This window comes from Lycium barbarum, chromosome 5, assembly GCF_019175385.1.
Source record: "Lycium barbarum isolate Lr01 chromosome 5, ASM1917538v2, whole genome shotgun sequence".
NCBI classification, from domain to species: Eukaryota; Viridiplantae; Streptophyta; class Magnoliopsida; order Solanales; family Solanaceae; genus Lycium; species Lycium barbarum.
This window is the reverse complement of record NC_083341.1, coordinates 95,057,143-95,071,331: the sequence shown is the minus strand read 5'-3', so window position 1 is coordinate 95,071,331 and position 14,189 is coordinate 95,057,143.

Genomic DNA, 14,189 nt, shown 5'->3' with positions numbered 1-14,189 from the left:
ACCGGTAGATGATGTTCAGGTTACCGAGCAATTAGCTTATGAAGAAGTCCCCATTGCTATCCTAGATAGGCAGGTTTGGAGATTAAGGACTAAGGATGCAGCTTCAGTGAAGGTCCTTTGGAGGAATAGGAATATCGAGGAGATGACTTGGGAAGTTGAAGAGGACATGAGATCTAGATACCCACACTTGTTTCCACTCCTAGAGGAGATTCAGGCAGGGACAACATTGTCTTCAGGTACATAATGTTTTCTTTTTATTATGATTTCTTGGTCGTGTGGGGCCATTATTATTATTGTTGTTGTGGCACTATGAGGTGTTGTATATTTTGGGTTGTTATGATAGGATAGTAGTAGTATAGTTAAAGGGGAAACTCTGTCGAAATATTTGTAAGGCCCCTAAGAGTCGAACATTCGAGGAAGAATGTTCCTAAGGGGGAAGGATGTTACACCTTGGAAAATTTTACTTCATTTGCATTATAAGTAAACCTGCATAAGGCCAAAGTGGACATGAAGCCCTTACGAATTTAAATAAGATATCTAACAATTCTAAGTATGTACCTTAAGGTTTTTGAGTTAAATGAATTGGTGGAAGCGAGTTCGTTGAAGGCTAGAATTGGTGTCATGGTTTTGGAAGGTTTTACATTCTTGTGCTATACATAATTTAGCATTAGATTGATAGGGAGTTATAGGGCTTCTTATATGGTTTATAAGAGGTTACATAAGTTTTAAGGAGGTACCATAAGGATTGGAGGTAAAACGAATCGAAAAGAACGCATTTTCGCGAAAAGTGGGAATTTTAGGAAGTTTGTGGCCACATACTGAGTTTCCAGTGCAACATGCAGGCCAAAAACTCCCATTTTTAAGGGACCTTACTTCCCAACACCACCCATGTTGTTTTGGGAGGATGCAGCCGCACGTCCAACTTGCTGGGCCGCATCTCCAACGCAACACAGAGCGGTGGGGGCGGTTTTAAACCCTTTTTAAACTCCAAAAGGTCCCATTTTTCATACAGACTTTCCACACTTCTCTCTCCACATTATAAGAGTGTTCTTGAAGGTTCTCCACCATTCCAAAATATTCCAAACTATCACAACATAAGATCAAACTCTGAAACCCCAAGCCAATTCATGGAAAAGGATTGTTCTTGCCTCTACTCAATGATGTGATGAATTTGGTCTTGGAAGAAGTTGAGTGAGGTGAATTTCTTCTAGTATAAGGTACGCTATTCATCTTATTTCTCATGATTAAGTTGATTTGAAGGTTTAAAAAGTCTTATAAAAGAAGAGAATCATAGTAGAGCAGTCACAAAGTATTAAGTTGAAGTTGATGACTATGGGCTATTTCCGAAAAGGTGAATTTGGATTGATTTAAGTTTATTTTGAATATAATTTATTGACTATGGTATTGTTGGCGTTGCTATGGTTGTTTGGGAGTTGTGTTGAATTTTGGTGGAAGTAGTTGAAGTAAGGGAAATGCTGCCCAATTTTCGCTAGCTCACTAATTACTCTAGTTTGACCTTATGAAAGTTTTCAGGGCTTAACTCTCATAAGTAGATGGCAAAGTCAATATCCCGTTCTGGGGGAAGACCTGGAAGCTCGTCGAAAAATACATCTGGAAACTCATTAACTACAGGAACAGATTGAATAGTCAGTGGCATTTCTTCTGTATCTCGAACCCGGACTATATGACAAATACAACCTTTAGAAATCATCTTCCTCGCCTTGAGATAGGAAATAGACCTACCTATCGGTGATGCTGTATTACCCTTCCACTCTAGAACTGGCTCTCCTTGAAATTGAAATTGACCAATCTTCATTCTGCAATCAACATTAGCATAACAAGAGGCCAAGCAATCTGTCATGACCTGACTAGGGGGGGGCCATGACCGGTACTCGGAGCTGACTACCGAGCACCACTCATACTGCTTATCATCATATTTATTCTGCATTTGTCTATTACTCTCACACTTCTAGTCATAAGGAAAACCACTTTCGATTTCAAGCATATCTACATTTATATACATATGCCCTTCGCCTATCAAAATAAAATAATATATATACAATGAGGAAAATCTTGAGACCATAATACCCACACATCCGTATCTACCAGCCTCTACTAGGGTACTAGGCATAAGGATGGGATAGGACCACGTCGTGCCCCAAATATGTACACAAAATCATATCTCAAAATAGCACATCCAGAATAATGGAGCGCTCTCGTAAATCTGCTGATCAGCTCCAATGAATCCGGGTCGCCTCCCTGTCTACCTGTAGCATGAACATAGCGTCCAAAATGATAGGACGTTAGTACGAGCATTGTACTGAGTATGTAAGGCATGAAAAAAAACTGGCATAATGAAGAAACCATGAACATGAGGTGAAGATATAACCTGCTTAGCCTTTAAGAATAAATGTGTCACGACCCAACCCCGTGGGCCGCGACTGGTACCCTAACTGGGTACCCGTACATACCTACCTGACCGAATTTCGTATCATACAGATTCTTTTTTTTTTTAGCTGTTACAGAAGTAGGCCGATACAGATACGGCACGCGCGCAAACATATATATGTATATACCTGAACATGCAGACATTTACAGATAAGCCGATAAGGCTAACATACAGACGAAACCCGTAACCCACACATCTATCTACAGGCCTCTACAGACATACAGAATCATATGACGGGACAGGGCCCCGCCGTACCCCAAAATACCATACATACAGAGTCTACAGATAACAGAAGATATATACCAAAAGTATTTGCTCCGGATCGAAGGAGCTCTTCAGAATAGCAGAATCCGAGCCCTAGACTGGCGGCGTATCACCAAGTGCGCCTGTACCTGTGGGCATGTAACGCAGCCCCCGAAGAACCGGGGGTCAGTACGAAAAATGTACCGAGTATGTAAAGCAGAAATATATCAAACATAATCATGATCTGGACCGGAAGCACAGAAATATACTAGACAGGCTCATAAGCCGGACGGACAGAGTCATAGTCCCGACAAACGGACAGAATCATAGTCCAGACAGACAGAATCAGAATTCATATGGACGTACAGAATCGGAACCCGTCGGCCAGATAATCCAGACGGACAGACGTAATCGTAACCGGTTGGACAGATAATCCGGACGGACATACAGAAGCATAAGTCATACAGACAGAAAGAATCACACGTAGGGTGCAGGAACGTGGTCGCCACTCCTGCCATTGGCACCACAACACGTCAGATATCAGAAAATCTTCTCCGATCTCCGTCACACATCATAACATAACCACGGCACCCGGGGGCGGACAGATAACACAGCACCCCGAGCCCGGACTCATCATACTTCGTAATATATCCTCGGTAACCGGGGATGGACATATAACACAGTACCCCGAAACCGGACACATCATACTTCAGAATTCACATATGGGGCTCGGCGGCCCACCGCACGATATACGTACCGGCCCGGGATCCGGTGAAAGAAATCATAGCATGTGCACGAACTGATTAATGAGGAACCACATACATACAGATCGTCATACAGACTCAACAGAACAGAAGTAGGCCAACTGGCCGATCGAACCAAGTACTCGGATAGTTTTCAAGGTACGTGCCTACACGTCACTTGGGGAGGCACGACAAATTATAACCAGAACCAGATTTCCAAATGTCAAAAACTATTTTGTAAGATTTGTATAAAAACAGTCGTATCGTGATCAGAATAGTAGTCCTGGTGTTTTCTGAGAAAATCGGGCAAAACTAAAGTAATTAAGGTCATACAGAAGGTATCGGGCCTCGTGGGCCCGCCTCGGATCAACTCGAGGCGACATAGGTAAATTACCGATAGTAGACCTTATAAGGTCATCCAAAAACATCTGGAAGTGTTCTGACTCCGTTTAGGGAAGTTTTGTACAAAAATTCACTTTAAAGGCAATTTGTAAGAAAATAGCTTCAATTGGATTGAAGGAATTGGAGCGGTTTTCCGTCTCGAATTCCGGGGGACGGAGTCGTACTTAAGGCTCGCGGCCGAGCCTATCACATCCGGAACATGCCTAGGAACAAAGGGAAATGCTTCACATACCTCGATGGAACCTTATGCTCGCTTGGCGTCAATCCAAATTTCGTCCAAAATCTGGAAATGGTCAAGTTTACCATTTGTTAGTTTCAAACTTTCAATATTCCAACTTAACACATACTTGCCTACCGAAATTTCGGCAGCATTTCCTCTGTATATACGACATCCCCGAGACTTAGCTCGGCTCAATTCATCAACACAACAACCCAGGAATGACATAAAAACATCAATAGACATTAAAACATGCACTATGGCATCATTAGCCATCTTTCGTCATAACGAAACATCTTTCGTTTCAAACTTACATTTCCAAACCAAACTTATTATTTTCATATTCATTATCCATCAAAATCATTATGACATACATCGGAGGCATCCATACCATTTTCACACGATATACATAAGATATGCAAACATTCAAACTTTCCATTAAGCTACTACTTATCCAATCTTCCCAACCTTCAACATACAAGTTCATAAACACATTTCCATATTCCAAGTTCATTATCCTTAATCATAATTTCAAGAAACCATGCTAAAACAACATACTTCGTGTTAGCTTAACCATTATCCTCCCATCTACTTCACAAATCCTTAACAACACAATTAACATGATAACAAGATTTGGTTCTCCTTCCAACATCACATAACCACACGGCCACCTACAATATTTTCCAATTTTCACTAATTCATTCCACTTTCATTTCTATTACAATTTCCATCATACTACAACTAAATTACAACATGAATTCAAATCATCCAAATCATGCAATATACATATATATATTCGGCCAACACACACTTAGTTCCAACACACAAAATTTCCATGTTTTTCATTCATTCACACATACTACATCATACATATACCATTTATAACATAACAAGAGCATGAAATCCTCACCTTTCTTCAAGTTCTTCACTTGGAGGATAAAATTGTTTTCTTGCCACAATACTTATATCAACTTGTAGAGGACTTTGCACTTGGTAATAATTTCACAAGAGATGAACTTTTAAACCAAGGAATTGGCTCCGAAAATTTTTTCTTTCTTTTCTTTGTTTTTCTCTCTCAAACCCGAAATGCTCTTCTTTCTTTTCCTTTCAACTCTTTTTCTTGAAGCTTCTTTGGATAATGATGCATTTTCTTATATAATAAAATCCATGTGATAATTATCACATGGTAATTTAATAAATCCCATGGGCCAAGGCCTTACATGGCCGGTTGGGCTCCCACTTGGGCCTTAGTTTTCTTATATTTTTTTCTTCGAGCCCACTTGGCTAATTTTGTGATTTATGGGACAAGTTTCCAAAATTCCAATTTTGCCCTTGGCCTCCTTTCGTAATTCCATACCATTGAATTCATAAGCTACACATTCATTCCAAGTAGTGTCCAATTGTGGCCTCATTCATTACAAGTCAATTTATCTTGAATTTTTTTGAATAAGCGAAAATGTCGGATGTAACATCCTCCCCTCCTTTAAAACATTCGTCCTCGAATGTTAAATTGACCTTATGGGGCGTCATACTACTTCGGGAGGGTTCTCTTTATAATTGTCCTTCGTGGACTTTCCGACATAGCTTGTTTACCAACATAATGGGGTAATTCTTCACATCTCTGATTCAAATGCCTTCATAATATATTTTCTCATACCCCACATAATTATCGGACCATAAACTATATTCTCGTAGCAGACGAATGCTTTTCAGACATTATAATTAACATCACCTCTTGTTACACTTCTGAGTTCCTTCCCACACTATCGTAATCCCACTTCATACCAGACACTTCATACCAAACAGATTCAGAACTAGGACCGGACGCGTAGAAGCATATCTGACGGATTCGGAATCGGAGGCAGACGTACTAAACTATGGCGGACGGATTCATAGTCAAAATCAGAGGTACAGAAGTATGTTGGACAAATCTGAGATCGGAGCCAGACGTACAGAGAGGCATCAGACAGATTCGAAATCAGAATCAGACGTACAGAGGTATATCAGACGGATTCATATCCAGAGTCAGACATACAGAGGCGTGTCAGACAGATTCGCAATCAGAGTTAATCATACAAAGGTATGTCAAACAAAAATGTATTCAGAATCAGACGGACAGAGGTATGACAAACGAAATTTTGATCAGAATCGGACCACTCTTGTTGAGGCTCCTGTGGTTTATGAAAATTTCCTCTATCGATATCTCATCATTAATCCCGACGATTATACCACAAGTTTTTTTTTTTTTTTTTTTTTTTTTTTTTTTTTCTGCATCCTTCCCAGGGGGGTCACCCATCCCAGAATTACTCTAGCCTTAGCACGCTTAACCTCGAAATTTTCATGGGTTTTGATACGTTACGGCTAGTATAATTTCGTCGATTGCCCCGCACGACCCTTGTCACGTGATTTAGGGCAAATCGGGATCTTGGTACATTTTCGGAAAATTCTCGTAGTGGGTCCCACCCCGGGCTAAACCGTACAATTATCATATCGCCCTTCCGAACTTTCGGTGTCTATCGAGTTAGACATTACCTTACCCCTACTAGTACCCAGAAGAAGGAAGTCATATGACGTAATGAGATACAGACATGTTCATACACACATCCCTCAAAAAGAGATTAGTAGCATACCTGGGTGTGCACTGGAAGACGCTCCTGTGTCCTGCCGGCCGGTCAAAGCAAATACGCGGTTCGAAGGACCGCTGTAACCCGAAACTGCACCGCGACTCCTGCCATGACTCGCTGGCGCTGGTGCTGGTGCTGGTGCTGGGGCCCCTCGCCCCGTGGGGCGTATGGCTGCCAAAGGAGGGGATGAGCCCGCAACTGACCCGGTAAGCTAGGTTGAACCACCTGAACCACCCCTATATGGACACTCTCTCATCGTATGGCCTTGTTGGCCACAAGAATAGCAGGCACCAGTGGCACGATAACACTCGCCGGGGTGGCGCCTCCTGCAATGAGGACATCGAGGTATGGATGGCCCCATCTGACTGAAATTCCCATCTACTCGCGAACTCGAAGCCAGGGAGTTTTGTCCCGAAAACTGTGGGGGCGTACTGTATGTTGGCTCGGACGGATACCTGTTACCCTTCCACTGAACAAACTCACCTAGTAATCCCCCTGAATATCCGGTCGATCTAGCTCTCTTAAGCCGGCCCCTATCGGGACCCCTATCAGGCCGACGCTCCTTACGCCGGTCCTCCATGCCCTGGGCATATGCCTGTACTCGGGCAACATGCATTCCTGGCTGGGAAGCCATCGCCAGGCAACCATCAATCAAATAGGGGTCTAGCCCCATCACATACCGGTGCACCCTGTCGGCCATCTCTGCTACTATAGCGGGTGCATACCTAGCCAATGAGTCGAACTCCAGGCTATACTCTCGAACACTCCTACCGTTCTGCTTTAGATGCAAGAATCGATCAACCCTGGCTCTCCGTAGCTCTGGAGGCAGAAAATGCTCAAGGAAGGCCTTAGTAAACTCGACCCATACTGCTGGGGGAGCTCCGTCACCCCTGGAGAGCTGCCAAGACTCATACCAATTTGCCGCCACCTCATATAGTCGATACGAAGCCAACTCCACAGACTCAATCGGCGAGGCCTTAATCAATCGTATTGTGCTCTCCATCTTTCTAATGAACTCCTGGGGGTCCTCCTCAGGTTTTGTCCCGGAGAATTCTGGAGGATTACACGTCAAAAACTCACGAGCCCTGGAGCTCTCATACTTGTCCGTAAGACCACCCCTATATCCATCCCTGCGAACCTGCTCCGCCATCAGTGTGGTCAATAGCTGAACCGCATCTCGCATGGCCCTACCCTCCGCCCCTGCCTGTGGAGCTGGAGGCTCGGGCACTGGAACCTCAGGAGCTTGCGGTGGAGCCGTCTCCCGATTAGCAGCTCCTGCTGCTCTGATATCCTCCGGCAAGGGGGGTGTAACAGATCCAGACGACGGGGGCACATCCCCAAGTGCAGGCTGCACACTGGCCCATGTAACCCTCGGGGCCCGGCTGGTCTCTCCTGCCTCAATCCTCGCCTTGCCCTTCTGGGCAGCTGTTGCCTTCTTCGGAGGCATCACTGAAACATAGCAGATCATTAGGAGAGGATCATTCTACTAATACAGTTCTATCGCATGATCTAAGAATCCAAAGAAGGGTAACATCCTAAATGCCTTGTAGCTTCATGTTTATAGATGTGGTGCACAACACATCGATAAACAAGACTCTACTAGACACGGCCTGTAGACATTCCGAGGACTAACCGCTCTGATACCACTTCTGTCATGACCCAACCCCGTGGGCCGCGACTGGTACCCTAACTGGGTACCCGTACATACCTACCTGACCGAATTTCGTATCATACAGATTCTTTTTTTTTTTTAGCTGTTACAGAAGTAGGCCGATACAGATACGGCACGCGCGCAAACATATATATGTATATACCTGAACATGCAGACATTTACAGATAAGCCGATAAGGCTAACATACAGACGAAACCCGTAACCCACACATCTATCTACAGTCCTCTACAGACATACAGAATCATATGACGGGACAGGGCCCCGCCGTACCCCAAAATACCATACATACAGATTCTACAGATAACAGAAGATATATACCAAAAGTATGTGCTCCGGATCGAAGGAGCTCTTCAGAATAGCAGAATCCGAGCCCTAGACTGGCGGCGTATCACCAAGTGCGCCTGTACCTGTGGGCATGTAACGCAGCCCCCGAAGAACCGGGGGTCAGTACGAAAAATGTACCGAGTATGTAAAGCAGAAATATATCAAACATAATCATTATCTGGACCGGAAGCACAGAAATATACTAGACAGGCTCATAAGCCGGACGGACAGAGTCATAGTCCCGACAAACGGACAGAATCATAGTCCAGACAGACAGAATCAGAATTCATACGGACGTACAGAATCGGAACCCGTCGGCCAGATAATCCAGACGGACAGACGTAATCGTAACCGGTTGGACAGATAATCCGGACGGACATACAGAAGCATAAGTCATACAGACAGAAAGAATCACACGTAGGGTGCAGGAACGTGGTCGCCACTCCTGCCATTGGCACCACAACACGTCAGATATCAGAAAATCTTCTCCGATCTCCGTCACACATCATAACATAACCACGGCACCCGGGGGCGGACAGATAACACAGCACCCCGAGCCCGGACTCATCATACTTCGTAATATATCCTCGGTAACCGGGGACGGACATATAACACAGTACCCCGAAACCGGACACATCATACTTCAGAATTCACATATGGGGCACGGCGGCCCACCGCACGATATACGTACCGGCCCGGGATCCGGTGAAAGAAATCATAGCATGTGCACGAACTGATTAATGAGGAACCACATACATACAGATCGTCATACAGACTCAACAGAACAGAAGTAGGCCAACTGGCTGATCGAACCAAGTACTCGGATAGTTTTCAAGGTACGTGCCTACACGTCACTTGGGGAGGCACGACAGATTATAACCAGAACCAGATTTCCAAATGTCAAAAACTATTTTGTAAGATTTGTATAAAAACAGTCGTATCGTGATCAGAATAGTAGTCCTGGTGTTTTCTGAGAAAATCGGGCAAAACTAAAGTAATTAAGGTCATACAGAAGGTATCGGGCCTCGTGGGCCCGCCTCGGATCAACTCGAGGCGACATAGGTAAATTACCGATAGTAGACCTTATAAGGTCATCCAAAATCATCTGGAAGTGTTCTGACTCCGTTTAGGGAAGTTTTGTACAAAAATTCACTTTAAAGGCAATTTGTAAGAAAATAGCTTCAATTGGATTGAAGGAATTGGAGCGGTTTTCCGTCTCGAATTCCGGGGGACGGAGTCGTACTTAAGGCTCACGGCCGAGCCTATCACATCCGGAACATGCCTAGGAACAAAGGGAAATGCTTCACATACCTCGATGGCGCCTTATGCTCGCTTGGCGTCAATCCAAATTTCGTCCAAAATCTGGAAATGGTCAAGTTTACCATTTGTTAGTTTCAAACTTTCAATATTCCAACTTAACACATACTTGCCTACCGAAATTTCGGCAGCATTTCCTCTGTATATACGACATCCCCGAGACTTAGCTCGACTCAATTCATCAACACAACAACCCAGGAATGACATAAAAACATCAATAGACATTAAAACATGCACTATGGCATCATTAGCCATCTTTCGTCATAACGAAACATCTTTCGTTTCAAACTTACATTTCCAAACCAAACTTATTATTTTCATATTCATTATCCATCAAAATCATTATGACATACATCGGAGGCATCCATACCATTTTCACACGATATACATAAGATATGCAAACATTCAAACTTTCCATTAAGCTACTACTTATCCAATCTTCCCAACCTTCAACATACAAGTTCATAAACACATTTCCATATTCCAAGTTCATTATCCTTAATCATAATTTCAAGAAACCATGCTAAAACAACATACTTCGTGTTAGCTTAACCATTATCCTCCCATCTACTTCACAAATCCTTAACAACACAATTAACATGATAACAAGATTTGGTTCTCCTTCCAACATCACATAACCACACGGCCACCTACAATATTTTCCAATTTTCACTAATTCATTCCACTTTCATTTCTATTACAATTTCCATCATACTACAACTAAATTACAACATGAATTCAAATCATCCAAATCATGCAATATACATATATATATATTCGGCCAACACACACTTAGTTCCAACACACAAAATTTCCATGTTTTTCATTCATTCACACATACTACATCATACATATACCATTTATAACACAACAAGAGCATGAAATCCTCACCTTTCTTCAAGTTCTTCACTTGGAGGATAAAATTGTTTTCTTGCCACAATACTTATATCAACTTGTAGAGGACTTTGCACTTGGTAATAATTTCACAAGAGATGAACTTTTAAACCAAGGAATTGGCTCCAAAATTTTTTTCTTTCTTTTCTTTGTTTTTCTCTCTCAAACCCGAAATGCTCTTCTTTCTTTTCCTTTCAACTCTTTTTCTTGAAGCTTCTTTGGATAATGATGCATTTTCTTATATAATAAAATCCATGTGATAATTATCACATGGTAATTTAATAAATCCCATGGGCCAAGGCCTTACATGGCCGGTTGGGCTCCCACTTGGGCCTTAGTTTTATTATATTTTTTTTTCGAGCCCACTTGGCTAATTTTGTGATTTATGGGACAAGTTTCCAAAATTCCAATTTTGCCCTTGGCCTCCTTTCGTAATTCCATACCATTGAATTCATAACCTACACATTCATACCAAGTAGTGTCCAATTGTGGCCTCATTCATTACAAGTCAATTTATCTTGAATTTTTTTGAATAAGCGAAAATGTCGGATGTAACAAAATGCATTTCATACATATCACATATATCAACATATCACATGTTCCATCGTCGTTAACCCGCGTCCGGGTAACCATCATACGCCGCCCACTAGTGGCGTCATGTCTGGCCCTCTAGGCACGGTGTAATCATAAGCAGCCCGCCTTTGCGGTAACATGTCCGGCCTTCTAGGCACGGTGGAATCGTATGCAGCCCGCCTTCGCGGTGACATGTCCGGCCTTCTAGTCACGGCGGAATCTCATCGTTATATAGATCTCATAGGCCTATCAAAACCTTATCACCATCATACATTCATCATGAAACATACATTAGAACTTATGGATCTTGTATAACTATGTCGGGGTGACATATGGTTGAGAACGCCCGATTCCATTATGGGAAAATCATAATCATCATACCTCACCTTGAAGGAACTAGCATCATAAGGTGGGTCTAGCAATAAGTGAATAACATAAAAGGGGTAGTATAAGGATCATTTGCTTCATAGGAGTATCGTATCATAAGCTTTAGGATCTCTAGGCTTTAAACTCATCTTCATCATTATTATCATATTCATGGCGTATTTCTCATTTTTATATCATAAAAAGCTCTTTATCAACATTGACTCGTAGTTCATGGAACGTAAGAAAGTCATGGAGAATAAGGATAGTCATATCATAAGAATCATGCCTTAGAAGGAAAGGACAAGCCTTACATACCTTTCGTTTAGCTATTCTATCGCTTTAACGTTCTCCTCCAATGTTCACGTTTTTACCTTCAAGAGAGTTTTTGTAGTAACATTAGATAATCGATAACTTAAGCATACTTGACTAAAGCTAGAGAAAATTGGGCATCACTTCCTTTGCTTATACAACTTCCTCCATATAATATATCAACTCCCAAATGTCAATAATAACATTCATAATATCATAAGCAACAATCTTCATTCACCTACATTATCCAAATCTCCCAATTTCACTTCAAATCATCCATAAGCATGGTCATAGTACAATATTACGTTCACCCCTATATAGTGTTTCTCCCATGTTCTCAATGTCATTTATAACATATTTATAATCACAACATGTCAATAATCATGATTCATTCTAAGCTACTACTCAAAGGTGTCACTATCCTCATATTTATGACCCATCTTCCACCCCCTTTCATAATCTAAGTCTTTCAACCCCTCAATACCCTAAACAACATGAAATGATCATAAAACTTACCTTTGATAGTGTGGGAATGAGATTTGAGGGGAAACACTTCATTTGAACAAAACTCTAGTTCCACTTACAATGAGATTTCTTATCTTGGATGAACCCTAATGAGTTTCTTGCACTTGATTCTTTTGGATTTATGATAAGAACCTTTGATTTCCTTTGTATTATTGATGCTGAAATGTATGAAACCCTCTAGAAGTCTTGAGAGAGATGGAGAAGTGGAAAGAATTAGAAAATAAAAGTGGGAACATCATTTTATACTTGAACTTAACTCAGCCCGTCGGGACTTCCATTTCACCGTCAGAGAAACAACATTTCTGTTGGGAGTTATACGGACCGTATAAAGCTATACGGACCGTATAAAGTTATACAGACCGTATAAGCGGTCGTATAACCCCACCTCTCTGAAATTGTTTCCATCGTTCGTTTGATCTCCAATCCTTATGGAACCTTCTTAACACTTGTTTAACACTTCATTAGCAATCTAAGGGGCGTTACAACTCCTCTAAGACATCATTAAGTCAACATTAGCTCGGTACTTTACTTAACTCTTCCAAAACAAGACATAGGCTTTGCCTTTCTTAAGGAACTTTCTCCTTTTACTTCCAACGTCTTTGGAATCTTAATTAGAATTGTTAAATAACCTTTCTTACCCATAGAAACATCGCATACTTCTTACCCTACGTTAGTCTATCTACTATGCAATGACATGGAATTTTTCGAGGTGTAACACAATCCATCCCCAAAATGACATAAAAATCTATCATATCTAACTAAACCAAGTCTGCCATAGTATGATGATTACAAAATATAATTACACAATCTCTATATACCCGTCTAGCTATCACTGGATAACCAATGGGTGTAGACACCTCAAAAGGTTTAATCAACTTGGGTTTTACCCCAAATTGACCAACAATAAACAGAGTAACATACTACAATGTAGAACTATGATCTATCAACGCATATACATCATGAGAAGATACTGATAGTATACCTGTAACCACATCAGGCAAAGACTCAAGATCCTGTCGACTAGCTAATGCATAAATGCGGTTTTGAGGACCGCTCGTGTTGGACGCCCCCCCCTCTCTACCTCTACCGCAACCTACTGATATCTGAGAGCCTCGCCCCGAAAGACGTATAGATGATGACAAACCAGCTGCCGATCTTGTGGGCTGAACTATACCTCTATAACCTTTTGATGGACACTCACGCATAATATGACCTGGCTGCCCACAAGCATAACAAGCATCTAAATCCAGGTGGCACTGTCAGTATGTAACTTACTATTCTAAGTCCATCATGGTAAAGTTGGCCTCATCTGTCCTGACTCCTCACTATACTGAGAACCTGAGCCTTTGGAATCCTGACATGGTCCTGAATAAGTAGATCGATCAAATCTCTGACATGGGAATTGCGGAGGCGCACTAGCCGCTTAATAGTATGAATGCCTAGGATACAACTGCCTTTGACCACATCTAAACTCATTAACAACACCTGAAGATCTTTGTCTCTTACTATGACCCCAATCATGCTCATGCTC